This window comes from Saccopteryx bilineata, chromosome 3, assembly GCF_036850765.1.
Source record: "Saccopteryx bilineata isolate mSacBil1 chromosome 3, mSacBil1_pri_phased_curated, whole genome shotgun sequence".
NCBI classification, from domain to species: Eukaryota; Metazoa; Chordata; class Mammalia; order Chiroptera; family Emballonuridae; genus Saccopteryx; species Saccopteryx bilineata.
The window spans coordinates 288,778,784-288,802,385 of NC_089492.1; the positions used below are offsets into that span (position 1 = coordinate 288,778,784).

The window sequence follows — 23,602 nt, forward strand, 5'->3', positions numbered from 1 at the left end:
AGTCAGTGTACTGAGTCTATTACTGCGCGTGGTGCACTTCCAGTGACGGCTTTGAGAGGTGCCTGGTGCACAGGGCACACGCTCAGATAAAGGCAGCTGGCCCCAAACCCACCAGAGTCACCCCGAGGCCTTGGTGCGGCACCCCTGGCCCCGGTGAGCAGCCTTCATCCGGAGTCACTGGTACAAATCTGCAAGGAGCATTGTCATCAGCATACAGTTGTTTCCAAGGGGCTGGGGTGCTCCCTTTCATCTGCGTTCTCCCTGGTGGGCCCTAGCAGAGGGCTAGGGGTGGGGGCGCAGCTAATAGGAGGGTGAGTGAGCAGTGTCGGGGGCAGAACCCCCAAACTCTGGAGGAGTGGCACCATCATCCCTGTACAGGTCAGGGTTCCCCAGAGGCTCAGAACCAGCAGGAGGAGATATCTAGAGAGAGATTTCTTTTAAGAAACTGGCTCACACAGCTGTGGGGGCTGACAAATCTGAAGCTGTCAGACAGGCTGGAAATTTAGGGAAGAGCAGATGCTATAGTCTGGAGTCTGAATGCCACAGGCCATGACCTAGGGACAGGTAGGGTTTGTAGGTCACGGTCCCGAGGCAGAGGTCCCTCTTCTTCGGGGATTCCAGTCTTTTTACTCTTAAGGCCTTCACCTGATTAGACAACGCTTACCCACATTATGCTTTACTCAGAGTCTACTGATTTAGAAGTTAATCACATCTATAAAACACCCTCACAGCCAACTGCTGTTTGACCCAAACTGCGCACCATAGCCTAGCCAAGTGACATACAAATTAACCATCATAGTCCCTGTCCACACACATCCTGTCCCCATTTTGCAAGTCCTTCTTACCCCCTTGCAGAGGAAGAGGGCAATGTGGCAGCTGGGTGGCCACCTGGCAAGGCTACAGAGGGGACGTAAGCCCCTATCAGGAGAACACAGGCCAGGCTCCTGGAACCGCTGGGTGACTGTGACCTCGCCAACATTCTGCTCCCTAATCTGTCGTAATCTGCTCAAGCAATTGCCCAGAGAAGTCACGTCCCCAGGAAGTGCTCATCTGGAGGAAGGTGCTAAAGGAGGCACTGGGTTCCCTGGGACACACAGGGGGACTTGAGAGGACAGCCAGGAGGCCACGAGGAGGCCACAGCCTAAGTCTGCATTTGTCTCTGTGACCTCTGCAGACTAGGCCCAGCGCTGAGCCCAAACAGGGCCCTACTGGCCTCCTGCCTCCCTCAGAACATGGGACACGGAAACGCTTTGACCCGAGACCCTGTTTGGTGTCTCACCCCGGCTTTGTTGAGCTCAGTCTTCCTGCTGTTTATTTTTCAGCCTCTCAGCATTCCCAAGCAGTCCACGCCACGAGCCCTGTGCCCCTTCTTCCCCCCCTCCCGCAGTCACAGCCACAGACTCCTGGGTGGTGAGGGCGGTGCTGGGAGCTCCGTCTCACAGGGTGGCACAGAGCCGCTTTCCCTGCCAGTGCCTCCTGTCGCCGCCGCCGGTCGTCAGCCTTCTGTGTTCATGTGCTCATTCTAATGAGGCTGGCTCCCCCAAGCCAGGTGTCCTAGCCGGAGCCCACTGGGCAACTGCAGGCTGCGTGGACGGGCCAGGCCTCGGGTCTGACAGGCACACGTGCACAGCTCTGTGCCCAGGCCAGGCTGCCAGCCAACACAGCTACTCGGCCCACCATGGCTCTGCTGGGGCCGCTGGGCTCAGCCCCTGCTCTCAGCCAGTGCTGTCCAAATGCTCCAGTCCCGCACACAGTCCAGGCAGGCGGCGGCTGCTGATGGGGGGTTGCTACCCCAGATGACCAACCTGGCCCTTGGTTGTTGCATGTTTCCAGGAGATAACAAATGGGAAAAATAATAATAATCACAGGTGCTCACCAAGGAGTCACCTCTTGGGCAGGGAGCCTGGTTATCGGAGTCGGTGTGCCAGTGGCCACCTTTAATTAGTCTGATGCCTAATTGCACCTTGGAGACACCCAATCTGCCTCACAGGCGCGTCTCAACACCACCAACAGATTAATCTTGTTTAGCCACGTTTTAGTTATTCCACAAACCTGCATCTGCATCTAGAACATCGAGGTTGCAGAGGTCTTGTTGTCAACGTTATCTAGAAACACATCTACCTCTGCTGACAGGCAGCATCTCCTGCACTGTGAGTCACTCGGAAGGCTCGCCGGGAGGACAGGTGCGTGGGTGCCACCTGCCCGTCCCCTCCAAGTCCCAATCCTGGCCTGGGTTTTCTTCCAGAGCAGAACGAGACGGCTCTCAGGTGCAGGGTCACCTCTGCATCCAAAGCCCCAGGAAGCCGTGAGCGCAGCCCCTGCTCAGGGCACCAGGCTGGGAAGCCGGCGGTGCCAGGCAGGCCCGGAAGCGTTTGGCTGTTCTGACGGGCATTGCGGGGACTGTCGGAGTCCCAGTGAACAGACAGGTGGCTGCCGGGCAAACCATACTTTCACCTCTATGTCTACTTTGATAAATGCACCGTTAGGAGCACGTGGCCCACACATGCCAGTCCCTGGGAAAACGAAGCCCCTTGGTCCCCAACACCACTGATTTCGGGCATTGCGTCCCTCATTCCTTGGCACTGCGGGCCAAGCCAGGACAGCTCTAGGAACCCAAGGTCTCACTCACTTCACACGCAATGGCACTTTCACAGCAAAATCAACACCACAGCAGGGGAGGGCAGGGCGGCTGCGGGGTCTGCCTCGCCAGGGCCAGGGGGTTGGCCTCCGGGGTTGCAGGTGCCCAACCGTCCTGCTCCATCGTGTTTGGGGCCAGCCAAATCGTGGCAGGTGCGTCTCAAAGCCTGGATTCAGTTTAAAAAACGGATTGTCCTAAAGGGAGCTGGAGGAGCTCCCATAAGCACATCCATCCGTCTAAACTGCCTCGCGCGGAATCAGAGCCTCTTCCTAAGTCACACCGCGACATGTGCTAGTTAGGAAGTGGGCTTGCTGCACTTCAGCCAGAGGCCGGGCGATGAGAGGTACTGATGCGTTGCTTTTATGGCTTGGTGGGGCTGGTGGTGGATTCTGCGGGGCCTCATTTGCATACCAAATGACAGTGTAGGGAAAGGCCAAGGGGGGGCTGGCCTCTTCTCTCTGCTGCCAGTTGTGGGTCATTTTAAACTAACATCTGTGGGTGTGCTTTTAAACCACATCTGTAGCTTTATTTAGGGATCTCCTGGGAACATCAGGGGAAGAAAAAGAGAGACATCGCCCAGGGGAAGATGAAAATATTGGCAACCCCACCGACTCAAAGCCCCAGAAGCTGCCTCAGCCCGATTTTATTATACTCTGTGATCAACTGTGATAAATGAGCCCTTTGCACAGAAAATCTGAATATTAGCAACATGCTGCGATAAGCAGAAATTCCGTTTCCACACCCGAGAGGACCTATAAGCAGAAATTCTGTGTCCGCATTCGAGAGAACCTATTGCCTCTAGACAGTAGCTTCTGTGAACCAAGATCCAAGTGGGGTTTTCCCTTCTGTTGCCACAGACACCAAATCTGTCCCTAAAATGCCCCCGGAGGAGTTGAGGTCACCTTAGGACTCTCTTGACAAGAGTATGTGCGACAAGGAACCAATCCATGGGCTTCTCTGCCCTTCCAGGGAGATTGACCTCCCACCCCTTTCTTTTTGGTAAGGATGGTTCTTGAATGGTACTCCATTCAACAAAACACTTTACTTTCCACGTAGGCCAGTGAGATGGAATATCCTCCTTACGCATGTGTGTCTCTCTCGGTGACATGTATGATCTAAAACAGTATTTTAAAATTCCAAAAATAAAAATGGCCTTTCCTCTGCTTTCTGCTTGCTTGGCTAAGGTGCCCCCCAGATGAAGAGGGAAGCTGGTGGTCTACAGAGAGGCAGCCCGAACATTTGCTGTTTCCATCCCTACTGCCTCTCCTGATAAATGTAAGTAATAAAAAAAGGTCCTCCATTTCACTGGCATGCCCATTAAAATGTAAACACAGGGAGAGGATTTTGAGTAGGCTACAAAAGTGCTTTATTCAAGAGGCTGGAAAAGGCAAAGCAACCCTGAAGTTGATTTTTAAGCCCAGTGTGTAGGATGTAAAAAAGCCGGGCTATCTGTTCCTTAGAGGTTTGCAGCAGAGAGGCTACTATTTATTGGAAAATCTGCAACATAGTGTCAGGGGGCTGTCAAGAATCCTGCAAAGAGGGAGCTCAGCCTTTTCCCTTTGCCAACAGAAAGCTCGTGCTGCCTAGCGCCCCGCCACAGTGCTCCCCAACAAAATATGGACCTCTGCCCGAAATCTCCCGACGAGGAGGGGATATCAGAGCAGAAAGAAGGACGTGTTCTATCTGCACCCATCAAGGATACTTCTTCCCCTGTGTGACCTTGGATGAAGGTGCACCTGTGACATTGCTCTTGCTTGCCAGGGAGTCCAGAGTTGGATAGAGAGTTGTCCAAGGGTCTTTTCCTCATCAACAGAATGACAAGTAGAGCTCACCGGTGCCCGGTGAGAGCTGCTGGGAGCCCAGGCTCACCACCACCGAGAGAGCGGTTTCCAGACACACCTTTGCCACCCTGTCTGGATCTCCAGTGGGTGCCACCCCCAAGGTCCCTATCAGGTCAGCTCCTGAACACCACGGAGAGGTTGGGCGCCCCATGGCTAGGGTTTAGGAGCGTCCTGTGGCTCTTGCCGTTTTGAACAGGTGTAGGGAGGAGTGGCTGAGAAACGAGAGGGAGCAGAGGGTCACGGTCACGCGCTCGCCCACGTCGTGGAAGTCCCATCCCTCCGGCTCTCCCAAAGCCCAAAGCCCGCAAAGGGCTGGCCACGGAGTTCACTGTCAACTTACAACGCACAGCGTCAGCCTTCCCCGGTCCTCATGGGAGGGGAATTCATGCTTTGTGTGAGCAAGGCAGTGGCAGGCCTAGTAAGAGGTACCGTGTGCGTGGATCTGTGGGTTGGTGCATATTTATATAAACTGTGAGTAGATTCTTTATTTTTACTGCCGGCTCTGCTCAGACTGCAGACAGCACAGAGACCATGAGCAGCCTCCTAAATTATAGATGGCCTCGCCAAGTGCGCCATGTCACTCATTAGCCGCATCATCTCGCGGCTCCGCACAACGATAAATTACGCAGCACAATAGTGGCGGGAAAATTAGGTGAATAATTCTCGCATTAAACTGAAAAGTTTGGGATGCCTCTGGTGTCTCCCCGGCTGCCCCTGAGACAACACCGCCGCACCACGAGCCAGCAACACGCAGGGCTCTCAATTCCACGAGTGCAATTCTTCAGAGCAAGTTAGGTGTGGTTTACATTAAAAATAGAACAGGCCCCGGCAAACAGACTTGTATTTATATAGTATGTTGCGACAACTGTCATTTTACATTAGTCAGAGAAATCCCACGGGACCAGTGTAAGTATTAAATGTGGCAATTTTTTTTGTTTACCGACAAAACATAATAAAAAGAACACAGCCTCCTGGATGATTTTTTTCCCCCTCTTTCCCTGAAGTCATTCATAAAATAAACATGTGTTCCCAGTCCTCACAGGACTTCTTTATGGGAGTCTCCTGACAGTGAGCTAAGCGCAGCGGGCTCCCACCCCAGGACTGCTGTCTTTCTGCTGTGGGGCCATGCGCTGCCCAAACAGAAAACACAGAGCCCCACCCGCATCCTCCCTGCACCGTGGAACAAGGACAGAGAGACAGGGTTTCTGTGGACACATTCCCAATGTGGTAAAGGCCAACATTTCTGCACAAATGAGTCAGGGAGAGGCGTCTAAGTCATGATTCCTAAATAGCTTCTTGCAGACAGAATGTGGAGATCTCCAGAGAACCCCAAGGAACCACCCGACTGAGAAAAAGAAGGAAAAACAGAAGGGCTGGGGACAGGTGAGTTGCTCAAATAAAGTGGGCAGCCCTTGCCGGTCAACCTCCCCCTTGTCCCACTCCATGCTGGTGAGAGAGCCAAAGGGACAGGAGGCCAAGGGACGCTGCTGACCGCAGCGTGAGGTCGGCCAGCTCGTGTTGCCCGGCACGGGGTTCTGATCAGAGCCCACCCAGGTCAGCTGTTCAGGGCTGTGCCTAATGTAGAGGTTCTCAGAGTATGTCTGGGCGCCCACACTGTCCTACAATGACCCTCAGACAGGACTGGCCTCGAGTGGGCAGCGGCATTTTCCAGAGGCCACATGACGCGATGGCGTGCCCACTGGCGGCTCAGGGCCGGTGCAGTGCCTGGAGGTTCTTGTGCCCTGAAATCTCTCCAGTGTGGACCCCAGTGCAGTGAACACTGAGAGCCCACACGACCTCCAGCCCTCGGGGACCCCTGCTGAGTTTTCGGAGTGGAGGCATCGGAGGCCCGCTCTGGCACTGCCGCAGCCTTCGGGGTGGCCCAACGGAACTGACCGTGGCCCCTGCTCACAATCCCCAAAAATGCTGGCATGAAAACCTCTAACTTCACGAGCCACGCCCGTGACAAGGCCTCAGCCTGCTGGTGCGATGGACGTGACAGAGACACCGCCTGGGCCTTGTCCCCATCTGGCTGAGAGGACAAGCCTAGCCCCTGCCTAGCCAGCCTGGTCTGAACAGCCAGTCCCCACACTGAAGAGAGAGAAAAAACACAGGGAAGCCTTTAGCACTGAATACCTTTATAGCTTAACGTCAATTAGTACAAATAAATGTGAATGGGATCCTCGCTATTTCTGCTCCAGTCGCTTTTCCTGGGTTAGGTCTTCATTTAGAGTTAGAATGCAGGTGTGTGAGACTGGAGTCACCTGAAGTCTACAACGGAAGCTCTGAGTCAACGAGGCACAATGCCCACATCTTGTGGGGGTTGCCAGTGGTTCGTGCAGACTACCACTGGGTTCACCTCTGGTCTCAGCTCATGCCCGGTGCAGGGACCCTCCACGGAGAGCGCACTTTTCGTCTCCCGGCCACGGCAGAGGACGCCGAGGGACGAAGGGAACTTGGGGTTGGACGGACCTGCTTCTTCCCCAGCGTCGGCGTGCTCGAGACACGAGAGCACTAGGCTGCAGTCTCTCTGCTGGCCTTGTGACTGCGGCTGGTCATTTGCTGTCTTGCATCTCACGGAGATCATCTCTACCTCCGTGAGCCACTCCGAGGAGTGGACACCCTGTGAGCAGAGCCTCAGCTCTGCGCCGTGCAAACCGTCGGCGCTCGGTCCATGCAAGGTCCTCTCATTCCCTTCCTGGCAGTAACGGTCCAAAGCGGAACCTCATGACCACAGGGCTCCATGTCTCCTTCCTGCCTCGAAGCCAGGAAAGAGAGCGCAGAGACGGAGGGAGCAGAGGTCTGGGACACATCTACCAACAGCCCGACTGCACCTGGGACCCTGTCACCTGAGCAGGGTCTGGAGGAGGAGACGGAGGGACCCTTCTCTGTGTGCTGAACGCACTTCTACCAGGTACATGGGTGTTTTCAGAATAATGAGAGAGGAAAAGCTGTTTCTGTGTTGGGATTTCATCATCAGAAAGGACTTCACTCCATTGTCTACAAAGGTGACATGTGGGCAGGCCTCTGCATGGAGCACCTCAGCCACCGGGAGTCTGGGGTCACGTGTGGGAGAGGTGGAGCATTGCTCCGTAGCCAGAGGGTCTCTCCCCCACCCCACAGTTCCTCTCACTCAGGGCGTCGGCCGCCGAACACCTCCTCTGTTCCGAACACCTCCTTGGGTGGCCAGCGTTCTGGGTGGGGTGGCCCTGGAGGTCCCCTTCGGCTCTCAGGCCTGCGATTCTAGAGAGACACACCATGGGAGAAGCATTCAAGGACTCCCCGGCTCAGAGAAGTAAAGCGCGGAAATGCGCCTTCGCCCGGCAGAGGCGTGGCGGTGTGGCTTCCCAAGACGGCAACGTTTTTGAAAAAGCAAGCTGAGACTCTTGGTGCTGAGTTTGGGTTAAAATTTTGGAATCTCCTTTCTCAAATGAAAAAGATCTTCCATCGAGGGAATAAAATCGATCAATTATGAATGTAACCGCAGTGTCCTAATTATTAAAAAAAATTAGCTTTAATTATTTAGAAAATGTTTAGTCATAGTGTATGTTTATCCAGGGAAGGACATTTTAAAACCCTGACATAATTAGAAATTACATTGCGTTATTAATTTAGACTTCAGGATTTTTTTTTTTCTTTTCAAGATGTTACTTCCGCTTCTTTGGCTTAGCGTTTCTGCAGCCTCGCATGCAAGGAGCCAAACCACATCCCTGGGTGCTCCGGCACATGCAGGCAGACGGGGTGTGCTCAGGACCCTCTGAGGCGTTTGATTTCAGCTCCGCCATGGCAGTAGGAGTGTGAGGTCATAAGGGAAAAACCTCTGAGCACAAGGGGAAACCATCCCTCGCCAGCAAAAAGTGGAGCATCAGAACTGCAAAGACTGGAATTGTCGGAAAGAACATTATGAAATCATTTTGTTTATTCTGTTTAAAGAAAGGAAAGAAGAGGAATAAAAGCATGGTGAGAAAACAAGAGAGTCTCAAAAGTGACTAGGCAGATATATATATATATATCCATATATATATATATACACACACACATATATATATATTTCATATATATATATGAAAATAAAACTTCTAGAACCAAAAATACAAGCACACCCCCAGAGACACTGTAGCTTTGATTCCAGACAACAGCCATGAGTCACATGAACTTTTTAGTTTCCCAGTGCATAGAAAATTATGTCTGCACTAGACTATAGCCCATTAAGTGCACCATATCATCTCTTAAAAAACAATGTATGCATCTTAATTAAAAAATAGTTTATTGCTGAAGAATGCTAACCATCCTCTGAGCATTCAGCAAGTCATCATCTTTTTGCTGGGGGAGGGTCCCATCTCTGAACTCTGCATCTGTGAACTGCAACCAAGGGCCTAGCAATGGAACGCCAGGGTGCCCGCACAGTTGTTACAAATAAAAACACTCAATGTAAAGAAAATAGCAGTCAAAATTAGAATTTGTAAGCTTAAAGATAAATCAAAAGATATTGCTAAGAAGGCCGATACCCAGGGGAATATTGGGAGGATGAAGAAGATGTACAGACACCAAGGTGGTTCTGACTCCAACGGGCACAACAGTGCCCTCTTCAGGAAGGTGGCAGCTTGGAATAAAACCTGGCATGCCTTGGATCTCCAAGGGAGAGGGTGATGTGTAACTGCCTTTGCCTACATGTAGAAGATAGAAGAAAAAAGAAGAAAAAGAGGTAAAGATACGGGAAGTGGAATGCAATGTGCCTGGCCTGAGTTCAAGAGCGAGAGGAGAGAGCAGGCTGGCAGCAAGAACTGGGTTTGTCAGAGAATATATTAGAACTCAGCCATCCACAGGTTCAAGGAGCCCAACGGATCCCAATCAGAAAAGGCGAAAAGAAACCGTCGCCCAGCACCTCTTGTTGAAAAGGGAGCACACGGAGATGAAGAGATGTCTCAATGGCGGTCAGAAAAAGAGCAAGGGCCCTTAGGCCGACAGCTGACTCCTCAACGGCAACGATGAGTCCCAGGAGACACTGGACTCATATTTTCATGTAAGAGAAAATAACTGCCAACCTACATAATCATATCTCCAGTAAAACCATCTTTCAAGAAGGAGTATGAAATGAAGGCATTTCCAAGCAACAAAACCTAAGCGTTCACCCCCAACTCCAGAATGGTGACAAAAAAGTGTCTGTTGTTTCTAAGCCACCCCATCTATGGTCTTTTGTCACAGCAGCCCAAGCTGACCAAGACACCCTATGTCATGCTTCTTCCTCCTCCCACAGTGGGTTAACACAGCCGTGAGAGGGAACCTTTGACAGTCAGTATATGGCAGGTCCCACTGCTGTGGCCAAAGCCCTCACACAGCAGCCTCCCGGGCCCTGGGACCTGGGCCTCCCTCCCTCTCTGCTCTCATTCCCTCACTCACTCTGCTCCAGTCACACCGATTCCCTCGCCATCTCTGAACATGACAGGCGGGCTCCCACCTCGAGGCTCTGCAGGGCTGTCCCCTCACCTGCATGACCCTCCTCCAGGTGCACAGGGCTCCTTCCTGGTTCTCCTGGGCTTCCCTCCACTCCCTGACCGCCCACAGAGACTGCAGGGCGCTGCCCTCCAGCCCTACCCTGTTCTCTGTTTTCTCATAGTATTACCCCTTTCTACCATCACATCTAACTTACACATGGATTATGTCTGTTGCTGAGAATCTGTCACCTCTCCAGCTAGAATGGGAAGCTCCCTTGCCTGTTCTATTCATCAGGTACCATGAACCTCTGTGGCTCTCACACCTGGCTTTCATTGGCCTGTCATCGGCCCTCAGCTCTCTGTTGCCTTACTGTAAAGTAGGGGTTCAGCCAACCTTTTCTTTTTCTTTTTCTTTTCTTTTTTTTTTTTTTGTATTTTTCTGAAGCTGGATACGGGGAGAGACAGTCAGACAGACTCCCGCATGCGCCCAACCGGGATCCACCCGGCACGCCCACCAGGGGGAGATGCTCTGCCCCTCCGGGGCGTTGCTCTGCCACGACCAGAGCCACTCTAGCGCCTGGGGCAGAGGCCAAGGAGCCATCCCCAGCGCCCGGGCCATCTTTGCTCCAATGGAGCCTTGGCTGCAGGAGGGGAAGAGAGAGACAGGGAGGAAGGAGGGGGGGGTAGAGAAGCAAACGGGCGCTTCTCCTATGTGCCCTGGCCGGGAATTGAACCCGGGACTTCTGCACGCCAGGCCGACGCTCTACTGCTGAGCCAACCGGCCAGGGCCCAGCAAACCTTTTCTTAAAGGGACAGACGGTCAATACTTGAGGCCTGCAGACCAGACCGTCCGTGTCCACCACAGCTGGTGGACATATTATCTACTTTGAGGGATAGAAAAAAAGTCAAAATACCATCCATATAGCTTCACAGCAAGACCACAGTAGTTGGACGGGGAGGGTCCGGGTTGGTCACGGTTCAGTAAGTGCCTTGTGCTGTTTCTTGCGTTGCTTGAGAGGGTGGTCAAACTGTGGATTAACTTCGGACTATTAAGTTAGATATCTGTGTTGAACCTTCTAAGGTAGTCATTTAAAAAAAACAGAAATAAAGAATGCAACTTCTAAACCATCAGAATCTTAAAAAAAAAGAAAATATACAAAGCTCTATCAATTGAAAACAGGGCAAGATAGGAGAAAAAAAACAAACAAAAAAGACACACACACACACACACACACACACACAAAACCCAGAACAAATGGAAAGCACAGGATGGTAAGAGTGAGTTCAGATCAGTAACGATAGCCAATGTAAACAGACTCAATTCTTGATTTTTTTTTCTTTCATTTTTCTGAACAATTCTTGATTTTTAAAGAAGAGATTGCCAGCCTGAATTGAAAATAAAACCTTGCTAAGAGATATTCAAGCCTGGCAGGGTAATAAAATAAGGAAGTAAAATGTTTAATGTAAAAAGATGGAAGAGGAGGATCAAATACTAGTCAATAAAATAGACAAAATCGATGCTGAGGCCAAAGTGTCACTGGAGATAAAGAGGGTCGCTGCGTACTGATGAGATGTTGATGGGATGTTCGATGCAAGAAAAAGAGGGCTCCCGGGACAGGGGACTTGGCGCAAAGCCCCGAGGGAAGTGGGGAGCAACCATGTGGGAGAGTGGTCAAGGTCGAATGTTATGGAAATCTAGCACATCCCCTTATATTTGGGAACTTAAAAATACTTGTGACGTGGTGTGAGTCTCCCAGAACAGAAGAGAAAACCAGAGAACATACTGGGCTAAGTGGCAGTGGAAACGTCACTGATCAAGCCCTGGGGGAACACCTGAAACAGCAGGAAAAACAGAAATTAGGAGATGTCCTTTTAATGAAGAAGTGATGGGAAACAATGAGTTAAGTAATAGAAACATAAAGGAGTCAAAACAAAGGTAAAAAGTTGAATCAACACAAAGTAGAAAGGAGGAAATGAAGACGAGAGATGAAATTTATGGCGAGGAAAACAGACAAGAGAGGGTCGCTGAAGTTGAAAGTGGATTCTTTGAAGAGTCCAACACTGAAAAACCTCTGGCAATGTTTATCAAGAGAGAAAAAAGGAAAGTACATTTAAGCAAAACACTATTTTAAAAGTACAGATGAAACAAGGATTAAAGAGCTAAAAGGAGGCTATAAACACTTTCATGCTTCCTGGTTAGAAAATGCAGGTGGAATGGACGAATCACTAGACACATTCATGTAACCGAGGGTGACTCAGAAAGAAGCTGGAAAGACCTCCCCCCACCCATCTCCTCCAGCAGTGTCCATGCGGCCAGCTGGGAAATCGGGATGGGTTATTGCCTCTGATGCCCTGCAGCAGAGACGGGCACACAGTTCCCACTGCAGCCACCTGTTCCTGTCCATACTCACATTCAAGGCTGCAGCCACACAAGCAGAGGCAACCAGCTGTGGTGGACACGGACGGTCTGGTCTGCAGGCCTCAAGTATTGACCATCTGTCCCTTTAAGAAAAGGTTGGCTGAACCCCTGCTTTACAGGAAGGCAACAGAGAGCTGAGGGCCGATGACAGGCCAATGAAAGCCAGGTGTGAGGGCCACAGAGGCTCATGGCTACAGGGCAGACCACGCCTAGGATCTGACCAGAGACTGAACTGCAGAGCAGGGGAGTGCCCCCCAGTGTACGTGTGTGATGCTAGGTCAGGGACCCAGCCGGGAAACCCGGGGCCCTGGCACACGGGACAGAGCCATCTGGGCAGGTGCCCGTGAAGATTTTGATTCCCCAAGACAAGCCTGAAGTGCCCGCCCCTGCCCAGGGACAGTGAGCGCTCTCCTGTCGTGGGAGACAGTGCAGCGCCAACTCGGCCTGTGCCCCCACTGCCCTCCCACATTGTGGGCCTGTCACTGGGGTTCAGGAGCAGCCCAGCCCAGGGGGAGGAGCTAGCTGGCCTAAGGAAGGAGAGGCACTACCCCCCAAAGGAGCAGCCAGGCCTGGCCAACAAGCACTGGCAGGCAGGGGGAGCTCTGGGGGAGGGGTTTGGAGGGAGGTGGCTCACAGCGGCCTGGACATAAAGAGTTTGAGAGGGTTTGGACTTGGGGGCACTCTCCCAAGAACTGACATCCTGGAGAGAGTGCAAACGCTCTACCAGGATGGCGCCTACAAATGCGCAGAAAGAGAAGACTAGATGCTGGGAGTGTCCTGCTTGCTGATGGAGGAGGGAATGAAAAGGCCCAGGAAGCAGGTAGGCCGGACTGCTACAGCCACAATGCCTGCCACCGAGGATGCCCCATGGGACGGACTGGGGGTCGGGGGGGGGGGACGCACTGCTACAGCCACAATGCCTGCCACCGAGGATGCCCCATGGGACGGACTGGGGGTCGGGGGGGGGACGCACTGCTACAGCCACAATGCCTGCCACCGAGGATGTCCCATGGGACGGACTGGGGGTCGGGGGGGACGCACTGCTACAGCCACAATGCCTGCCACCGAGGATGCCCCATGGGACGGACTGGGGGTTGGGGGGGGGACGCACTGCTACAGCCACAATGCCTGCCACTGAGGATGCCCCATGGGACGGACTGGGGGTCGGGGGGGGGACGCACTGCTACAGCCACAATGCCTGCCACTGAGGATGCCCCATGGGACGGACTGGGGGGGCAGGGGGGACTCACTGCTACAGCCACAATGCCTGCCACTGAGGATGCCCCATGGGATGGACTGGGGGAGCAGGGGGGACTCACTGCTACAGCCACAACGCCTGCCACCGAGGATGCCCCATGGGATGGACTGGGGGGGCAGGGGGGACGCACTGCTACAGCCACAATGCCTGCCACCGAGGATGCCCCATGGGATGGACTGGGGGGCAAGGGGGACGCACTGCTACAGCCACAATGCCTGCCACCAAGGATGCTCCACGGGATGGACCAGGGACGCATTGTGCTCTGGGGTCATACGGAAGGTGATGGTGAGAGGGATCAGCGGCGTTACCAGCTCAGAGGTAACTACGGCTCTTTGGCAGGCCAGGCTAGACCACTGATGGAGGAAGGGCACTGGCTGGCAGAAAACTTAGACGGCAGGTAGCAACGGAACAACAAGATGAAGAGGCAATATGGGTGGCAGTACGTAACCACCAGAAGTCAGGAGTCACCATTTTGGAACAAGCAGCAAGGTCAGAGTGGAAGCCAATGACCCTCAGAGAGTTACAGAGGTCATTAGAAGACAGAACAAGAGCGGTGGACAACCGACAAACTTATTCGGCAGAAGACATCTAGGAAGGATGCCTTCCGAGCTGAGGACAGGGCACTGACCCCAATAAAAAGTCAAAATCCTTGTCCTGTCTCCAAACTTGAGCCAGTTTTATACCCATAACTCGCTGGAGAAGGGCTGGCCAGGTGCCTGAGAGAAATAACCCTGAAATTCCACAGCAAACACCTGCCCTGGGCTGACTCAGCCAGTCCTTCCTACTACCATGTGGGGATCTGTGAACACACCCTGTGTACCCAGAAACTCCGAGGACTGCTAGACACAGAGTCTGAGTTGACGTTGAGACTCAGGGACCCCCAGTGTCACTGTGGTCCCCTGTTAGAATGGAGACGTAGTAATAAATGAAATCCTACCCCAAATCCACATACAGTGGTCTTCGGGGCCCTCTGGGCTGCACATCTGATGGTCACTTCCTTCATCCTCATATGTATAATTGGCATTAACCTTCTTGGAAGTTGGCACAGTCCCACATTGGGTCCTTGGTTTCTGAGGTGCCACCAGCGAAGGCCAAGTGGAAATCTCTGAAATTTCTCCCACCCCCACACTGGCTAAGATAGAAAACCAAGAATATTACATCCCAGGGGGATGGCAGAGACGAGTGTTGTACTTGAGGATCTAAAGGAAGCAGGGGAGGGGGTTCCCATTAGGTCGTCACTTAACTCACCAGTGTAGCCCCTGCCAAAACCAGATGGATCCTGAAGGATGACCGTCGACCATTGCAAGCTCAGTTGAGCCCCAGCCCCAGCCAATCCACAGCTGCCATGCCACCTGCCTTTCCTAGAGCAGATCACTACAGCCCTGGACACATGGCCTAGGGCAGTGGTCAGCAAACTCATTAGTCAACAGAGCCAAATATTGAAATTACTTTTGAGAGCCAAATTTTTAAAACTTAAACTATATAGGTAGGTACATTGTTATTAACTTAATTAGGGTGCTCCTAAACTGGCCTTTGCTAAACACTCAAGCGCCAAAGAGCCACATGTGGCTCATGAGCTGCAGTTTGCTGACCAGGGGCCTAGGGCAATTAATTTGATAAGTGGGTTCTCTTCCATCTCAATCAGAAAAGATCAGAAAAAGTTTTCATCACATGGAAACAGATAACAACAACCATGTTCACATTCAACAAACAAACAAAAGGTCTGAGTAAACCAGGAACAGAAGGGAATTTCGTTAATCTGATAAAGAATGCTTATTAAAACCTTAGAGCAGGGGTCGGGAACCTATGGCTTGCGAGCCAGATGTGGCTCTTTTGATGGCTGCATCTGGCTCGCAGACAAATCTTTAATAAAAAAATAATAACGTTAAAAATATAAAACATTCTCACATGTATTACAATCCATTCATTTCCTACTGCTTGTGTTCATGGGTTACGGGTGGCTGGAGCCAATCACAGCTGTCCTCCGGGACAACACCAAATTTTTATTGGATAATGCATAATGTACATGGGTTGTTGTATGGCTTTCACGGAATTACATTTGAAAATATGTGGCGTTTATGGCTCTCTCAGCCAAAAAGGTTCCCAACCCCTGCCTTAGAGCAAATACCATCATTAAAAATAAATTGCTGAAAGTTCTCTTTCTGATATCAGGAGCAAGACAAAGATGGCTCCAATCAACATTTCTATTTCATGTTGTACTGGAGGTCATAGCCAGTGTAATAAGGCAAGAAAAAGAAATCAAAGGTGTAAATATCAGAGAAGAAGCAATACAATGTTCATTATTTGCAGACTGACTCATATGATTGTTCATGTAGGATACAAACGATTCTAGAGATGAGCAATTAGAGTGAATTAAAAATACTGGATACAAAGTTAATATACAAAAATGAATTACATTTCTCTTTATCAGCAGCCATAGAACAGAAAATGAAAAATCTGATAGATTTAGTGTAGCATCTAAAACATCAACTCCCTAAGAATAAATCTAACAAAAGGTGCACAAAACTCTACACTTTGCTTTAAGCGCATTGAGGACAAGGACCTTACTTTTCTCCCTATGGAGTCTTTCCAGCACTTGAAACATGTCTGGGACATAATGGGTGCTCAGGAACTATTTTCTGAATGAATAAATGAATGAATGGAGAGATGTATATGTATGTCCGTTATATTTTCTCTCTTTACTATCTAACACTCAACCTCCCTTCAGATCTTCATGTGAATGCCAAGTCCTCGGATAAACCTTCCCTCACCCCTGCATCACATTAGGTCTCCCTACTTTTATAACTTCCTCTTTGAAGTGCTCACCATGACTGTACTTAAGTAATTAACCATGTAACTATTTCATGTCCTCTTCCCTACTAGAATGTAGATTCCATAAGGACAGGGCATATACTTGGCCCAAGGAGGAGCCCCCAAAATAGTCTTCAACCGACTAATTTAATGAATCAATGTTGCCTGCAATTTACCAAGGTCTCTGAGGCTTCTCATCTGTCCATTTTCACCCAACCAACACATATGACTTCATCTCTCCCTAGTTTTTCCCTCCAGGTGCATCTCCACCAGACACCATTCATCCATTCATTCAATAAATATATGCCGAGACACTAGCATGTGCCAGGCACTAAGCCAGGACTGAGGGACGCAGTGATAAATAACACTACGCCTGGGGGTTGGCTGTCATTGGTGGTGGGTGGGGCCACCACACAGCAATGACACAGGTCTTGTCCGGCTGCAGGAGAGTCAAGTTCTCCCTTTTCACTCCATTTTATGTAATCCCTCAAAAGAGCTGAGGGAAAATATCACATTCCTATTGTCACATCCAATAATCCTCTCCCATGGAATTCTAACTCAGTCATTTTCTTGGCTGAGTGGTCATCGAAGGAAACTCCGTTAACCCAGTCAGAGCTTGTAACAGCTGTGATCCATTTGATACCAAAATGGATGGAAAAAATCAATACTACCTAGCTCTGGTCACAATGCATTTTTCTTTAACCGTCTCTCTCATATATATTCCCCCAAAATGGGTGTGAAACTCACTGCCCAATGTTGTGGTCCACTCAGAATACACCAATGACCACCTAGGAGAGGCTCCCACCCAAACTGTGACTAGCAAGTTCACATGCCCCATTACCGACCTGCTTGGTGTCTGGGAGCCAGGAGAACTGGGAGTGCCAATTGCTGTGGCATTGTGCTCCCCTGGTTCCACACACAGTGTGGTTCTGCCTTGCTGGGAGGGGCACGCCGGTCCTTTGAGAGCAGTACATTCCGAGTGGGGAAGGGGCTCCCTGGGAGAGTTGCTGCACGGGAGCTCCGGGCTCTGACATCAGCTTTCGGAAGCTCTCACCTTTTTATTTCAAGCATGCGTGCTCCACATACCTACCCATCTTGCTGGGGCTTCCTCCCACCCTGCAACAGGAAGCAGCGCCTGGCGGCAGGTAGGCCACCGTGAGCAAAGCGTTTGCCTCTCCCCAGAGCTTTAAAAGAATCAAGAAATGTGCCCAAGGCAGGGCAGAGACAATGAAAAATCAATAACACTCAGTTCTGGTCACATTAAGTTCTTTTTCAACTAATGTTGAAGCGTCTCTCGTAAATGTCCCCCAAAGGAGGTGTGACACTTGCCGTGTCTGCCTCCCTGATAGGTGGTCCAATGCTGTGCTCCATCAGAGGATACAGCAGCCCACCGCCCTGCAAAGATTCCCAGCTGACCGGCCGTGGGCCAAGGGCGAAGGCTCAAGATAATCTCAGATTGACCTGTGCAACCTTGAGGAGTTACATAACCTCTCCATAGCAACCTGTCCTTGTCTGCAGTGGAAATGGTAACAGTACTCTTGGGAGGTTCAGTGAGTGAATGCAGGATGGTACTCGCATCAGCGTCTGACAAAGGGAAGCCTGTTGCTCGTATTGCTAGCTGACTGGCTGCCCAAAGAGGGGACAGTTAAATGAGTGACACTGTCATCCCTTCCACTTTGCAGTTGAGGACAGGTTGCTACAGAGAGGTTAAGTAGCTTCCTCAAGATCACATGGGGGGAGCTGAGATGAGCCACCCTTTCGACAGCTGCACTAACAGCAAAGCCGAGTGGCTCCAAGGTCCCTGGGCCGGGCTCAGCGAAGGGGAAAGCAGAGTGAATGGCTGCGCTGAGGCCAGCTTCCAGGGCCAAGCTCCTCCTGGGGAGCCTGCAGCGGGCCCCCCTCCCCTCTCCCGGTCTGGGTGTTTTCCACATCCTTCTTAGGCTGCCTCCCCTGTACCCCTGCCGGTGGAGCCCCTTCCCTTCCCACACAATCAATCCTAGGAAGGACGGGCAAGACAGAGAGGCCACCATGCTCCCCTGGGGGCTGCAGTTCAGTGCCAAGAAGAAGGACCACTTCCTGGTCATCCGCTGCTCTCAGCTGTCCCACCCCCAGGGCAGGCCCCCATGGGAGGGCCCCAGGCAGCAGCCAGGTGAACAAACGAACCTCTTTGGCTCCTCCCAGCTGCTTCACAAGCTGCTGCTCCTCAGCTGTTTGGGGAACTGAGCCTCAGTCTCTTCTCAAAAGCCACCCCCTCTGAGAGTTTCCCCGATGTCCCCAGGGGCCCGAGAGCAGCTCCCTCTCCTGCTCCTCAGACACCCGCCTCCCGCCCCGAAGTCATCCTGGTAAGAGCCTGGCTGTCCCCCCCCTGCTGTGACTGCAAGCTCTGTCAGCACCCCCTGCATCCGCAGCAGCCCACGGAGTGCCCGGTGTGCACAGTTCTGCCACGAAATGAATGAGCGGAGTTGTCAGTAACATTAAAAGGAATAGTAAAGCCAACTGGCAAGTGCTGTATAAGAGGTACATGTCATAACATGTTACAGCAGACACCACTGAGTGCTGACCATGTGTCAGAATGCTAAAGAATTCACATGGACATATTATTTCATCTTTAAAGTGCCAGCACTTGGTTGAATAGTGTCTTCCCAAAACTCATGTCCACCCAGGATCTCAAATGTGACCATATTTGAAAAAAGGGTCCTTGCAGATATAATTAGTTAAGATGAGGTCATATCAATTTAGAGTGAGCCTTCGATCCAATGACTGGTGTCCTTACAAGAAGACCATGTGAAGACAGAGAGGACAGTATAAAGGCAGGAATGCACAGAGAAACGCCATATGGTGACAGAGGTACAGAGTGGAGTGATGGGTCTACAAGCCAAAGAATGCCAAGGGCTGCTGGTGGCCACCAGAGCCTGGACGAGGAAGGCAGAGTCCTCCCCCCGAGCCTCAGAGAGCAGGGATGGCCTTGCTGGACCTCAGACTTCCAGCCTCTGGAATGGCAAGAGAATCAACTTCTGTTGTTCCACCTGCATTCATTCTAACTTGCTACAGTGGTCCCAGGAAACAAACACAGCATCCTAGGAAGTAGAACGCCCATGTCCGGCAGGTGAGAAGTTTAAAGCTCAGGAAATCTTAGGGAGTTGTCCATGTTGACCCAACTGCTAAGCAATACACCAAGGTCAAAGCCAGGCCTGGCCGCTTCCCGGGCCCTGCTCTGGGCTGGTAAACCAGTCCACACTGGGGGAGAGAAGTGAAGACGACAGCCACCCTTTCCCCTCATCTTTATGTCTCAAATCTTTTTCATAAAATAATAATAATAATCATGGAACCAAATTCTGCCCTCTCTTGGGCAGCTCGAGTCCTAAGGTGGGTGAGCAGCCCCAGCACAAACATCGGCCCCAGCGACACTCTGAAAGTCAACAGCTGCCAACTGCGTTCCAGGGAAAGGAACAATGAAACTGAGCCTTCAAGCATGTTCTCATTTACTCTTCATACTCGCTGACACCCATTACTGACCCACAGATCCAAAAACTCTTTCGACACACTCACCCCTGGCCTCCCTTTCTCTGAATCTAATCATTCTTCCTGTGGATGTCTCCAGGTCATGTCTGCCCTTCAGCTGGGGAGTCTCGGGATAATTAAAACTTGGGTTTGCGCTCCGAGACTTGGAAGAGGGGCTTGGCTCCCTGGGGGTCAGAGGCTGCTGCTGTCAGATCTCAGCTGTGCAGTCAGGTACGTTAGGCCTTCTGGGGTTAGACCTGCAGTTCAGCCCCGTAAATGGAGAATAGAGGGCAGGAGAGTTCTTTCCCAGAGGGGAAATCTGTAAGTGTCTGAAATGTGAAAGATCTGTCAGTAGCACATGGAATCGGCTACCTAAATTGTGAAACTTAAGTCACAATTTCACTGATGATATGATTTAAACTCAGCTCTCTTTCTTCCTGTTACGCTTTCCTCCCCATCACAGCCTAGTCATTTATTTGGTTGAGAATTCTTGGAAGCCAACACATAAAAGACATCAAGTTCCATGATTAAAAGAACAACATCCTGGCCCTGGCCGGTTGGCTCAGCAGTAGAGCGTCGGCCTGGCGTGCAGGGGACCCGGGTTCGATTCCCGGCCAGGGCACATAGGAGAAGCGCCCATTTGCTTCTCCACCCCCCCTCCTTCCTCTGTCTCTCTCTTCCCCTCCCGCAGCGAGGCTCCATTGGAGCAAAGATGGCCCGGGCGCTGGGGATGGCTCCTTGGCCTCTGCCCCAGGCACTAGAGTGGCTCTGGTCGCAGCAGAGCGACGCCCCAGAGGGGCAAAGCACCGCCCCCTGGTGGGTAGAGCGTCGCCCCTGGTGGGCGTGCCAGGTGGATCCCGGTTGGGCGCATGCGGGAGTCTGTCTGACTGTCTCTCCCCGTTTCCAGCTTCAGGAAAAAAAAAAAAGAAAAAAAAAAAAAGAACAACGTCCTTTCTGAAAATTATGGTTAAGGACCATGGACAGCACCACCGACTGTGGTTGGGGACCATGGACAGCACCACAGGCCATGGACAGCACCATGAAAACACACCTCCTGAGCACAGACCAGCGCCCCGGGAGGCCTTCCCTGTCTGGCACTGGGAGATGTAGCCTCTGAGACAGGGCTGTGCCCATGCAGCTCCAAGCACTGTCATTCCCTCCACAGCTGCTGGTGGGGGAGCCTTCTGTGGACGACTCTGTCTCTAGTGCCTTCAGTTTCAGAGCCGCCACCACAGGGATGGTGACAAACAGGTCCGTGGGGCTCCCAGCTAGAATACATGTCACTGGGAGGCAGATCCAAGTCTGCATGAGTGCTTGCTGGTCACCGGGCTGTCCAGCCCTGGAATGGAGCCTCCCGAGGGAACATGGACCCTGCCCTTACAAATAACCCCTTTCGGGGAGATTGGAGTTGGTTGCCCTGACCAAGAATTCAGATTCCTGACACAAAGGGTCTTTTGGAAACAGAAGCCTTTAATTAAATGGCCTCTGGTGCCCCGACAGCTCTCTCTGCCCTCATGTGACCCTCTGGCCTGCGTCCTAACTGCTTCCCTGAGGGTGAGGATGGCTACAACAAAGTAGCTAGCCTTCCCGGCCGAACTCCTCACATAGTCCATCGCTAGTATGTCAGCTTAAACTTATAAATAAAAATTTAAAGACAGCTAAGATTTTTAGGGCAACGTGACAATATGTATCAACAATTTAAATAAGGCTACCCAAACTCTGGTTGCCATATGGGGCAGTAGGTCTGATGTCACCCCTTCTCTTCTAGGGAGCTGCTCCCAAACACCAAGGAGAACAAGAGAGATACAAAGTCCAGACTTGACATCTAAAAAAGTCTCTGTTTCCTACACCTGTGTCTGAAGAAGGGCTGCCCAAAGCTATAAAGGTCTGCCAGGGTTACGGGACAACGCCCACAGAGAATGTCTGTAACTGCAGCTCAGTCAAAGCTCAGAGAGCAGAGCTCATCACAGAGACAGCGTATGCCCTGGGGCTCAAAACCAACACACCTGTGTTTAAAATGATGAAACCAGGACTCAGAGAGTGACCCAGAGAGCTACCCAGAGAGCTGGGTTTAGGAAAAGGCCAGAGAAGCGAGCAGAGATACTGAGTTGGTTCTGCCCTGGTGCCCACTGATCTCTGCTGGCTGGGGAGAAGGAAAGGCCCCCTGGCACAGCCACAGTCTGTGTGACATGGAACCCGCCTGTGATTCAGGGGAAAATCCTGCGAAACAGAAATACCACCCTGGGCCATCTGCTTTAGATAATTCCTTCACATAACAAAATCCAGGGGGAGGAGAGAACCCACTTCCTTGAAAAACTAAGAAGTATAGGAAATAAACCAAACATCAAATGAGTATAAAAATACAAAAAAAGTAGGAATAATAATAGAAATAAGTGAATGAAGAACACATTAGAAAAAAAAAAGTCACACAATTCAAAACCAAGAAAGTGTTCATTTCCAGGATTTTTTATTTCACAGTTACGGACTGCAGTTGACCATGGTAACTGAAACCACAAAAAGCAAGAGCATGAAAAGGAGGAACAAGCACACCGATGGGCGATACATGCTCCACACCAAGTTCGGGGCTCTGAAAAGGAGAGGCAGCAGTTAGGGGGAGACCGCAAGCAGAGATGCGGGGAGTGGCCAGGAGCTGCCTGTCTTTCCCACATCCCTGAGCTTGAACTCAGGCGGCTTGAAACCAGGAATGGGGTACCAGGTTTGGACAGGGTCCCGGGGAGAGCGCTCTCCCCGTAGCTCCCGTCCTGCTGCTCTGGGAGAGGAGGGGACGTCCCCTGTGTTTTCTGTTCCCTTGCATCTGCCCCTGGGCAATCCTGCGGTGGTGAAGGCAGCAACAGCAGGGCCCACAGGGGCCTGAACCATGAGCAGAAGAAGGCTTTATCACCAACGGCAACATCGGTGGTCCCAAGAGGGCGAGGCAAACCCTGATTACGACATTTTCCTTCCTGTGACTCTCTGTGGCCCCCGATAGATAGGGCTGGTCATCAGACCTGCACACCAGAGCAAAAGCCCCAGCTCTCCAGCCAGTGGTCTGAAAAGGAGAAGCCCAGGTTGGTGGCGGAAAGAGAGGGTCCCATCAAGCTTGTCTTGAGCTCTCACGCTCGCGTTTGACGTGCACACATGTGGATCTGACCCTAGAGGGCAAGCCAAAGACTCTGGGAACTGAACGACACGGTATGCTGTCACAGACTGGCCGCTAGGCAGGACATACACAGGACAGCTCCGCACAGGACACGTCTCTGAAAACAGCACTAACACTGAAATTACAATCCACAACGAGCAGCCCGAACCCAGCCAGCGCGATTGCTGCTAAAGCAAAAACATCCCACATTCCTCTTAGCAATTAAATGTGGTGTTTTTTTTTAATTTGAGAAAATAATGATTAAGAACGTCCCAAATTTGGCAAAAGATATAAACATACAGACTCAAAAAAACTGAATGAAGTACAAGTAAAATTTGAACTGCATGGATCCACTTACACCCCAGAGAGGAAAACCCCACAGGTAAGTGGACCCGTGCAGCGCAAACCTGTGCTGTTCAAGAGGCAACTGTGTTTCTGCCCCGAGGCTGGGAATCCACACATGCCGAAGGCCAGTCGTGCGGGCATCGGAGCCCCTACCCCACATGGTTCAAGGGTCACCCGTACTGGGAAATGAGAAAGAAAACAGTAACACAGAGGTG

The 23,602-nt window shown here is 51.5% G+C and overlaps 1 protein-coding gene and 1 non-coding gene across 6 annotated transcripts in view; one reads left to right on the forward strand and one right to left on the reverse strand.

The window, feature by feature from the left end:
* LOC136331685 (calmodulin-binding transcription activator 1-like) overlaps positions 1-23,602 on the reverse strand; it is a 724,201-nt gene that overhangs the window by 314,579 nt on the left and 386,020 nt on the right. The window lies entirely within an intron of this gene.
* LOC136332829 (small nucleolar RNA SNORA67) lies at positions 9,025-9,154 on the forward strand. The gene has a single exon (XR_010730961.1). It is a non-coding gene; the product is annotated as a small nucleolar RNA SNORA67 (small nucleolar RNA).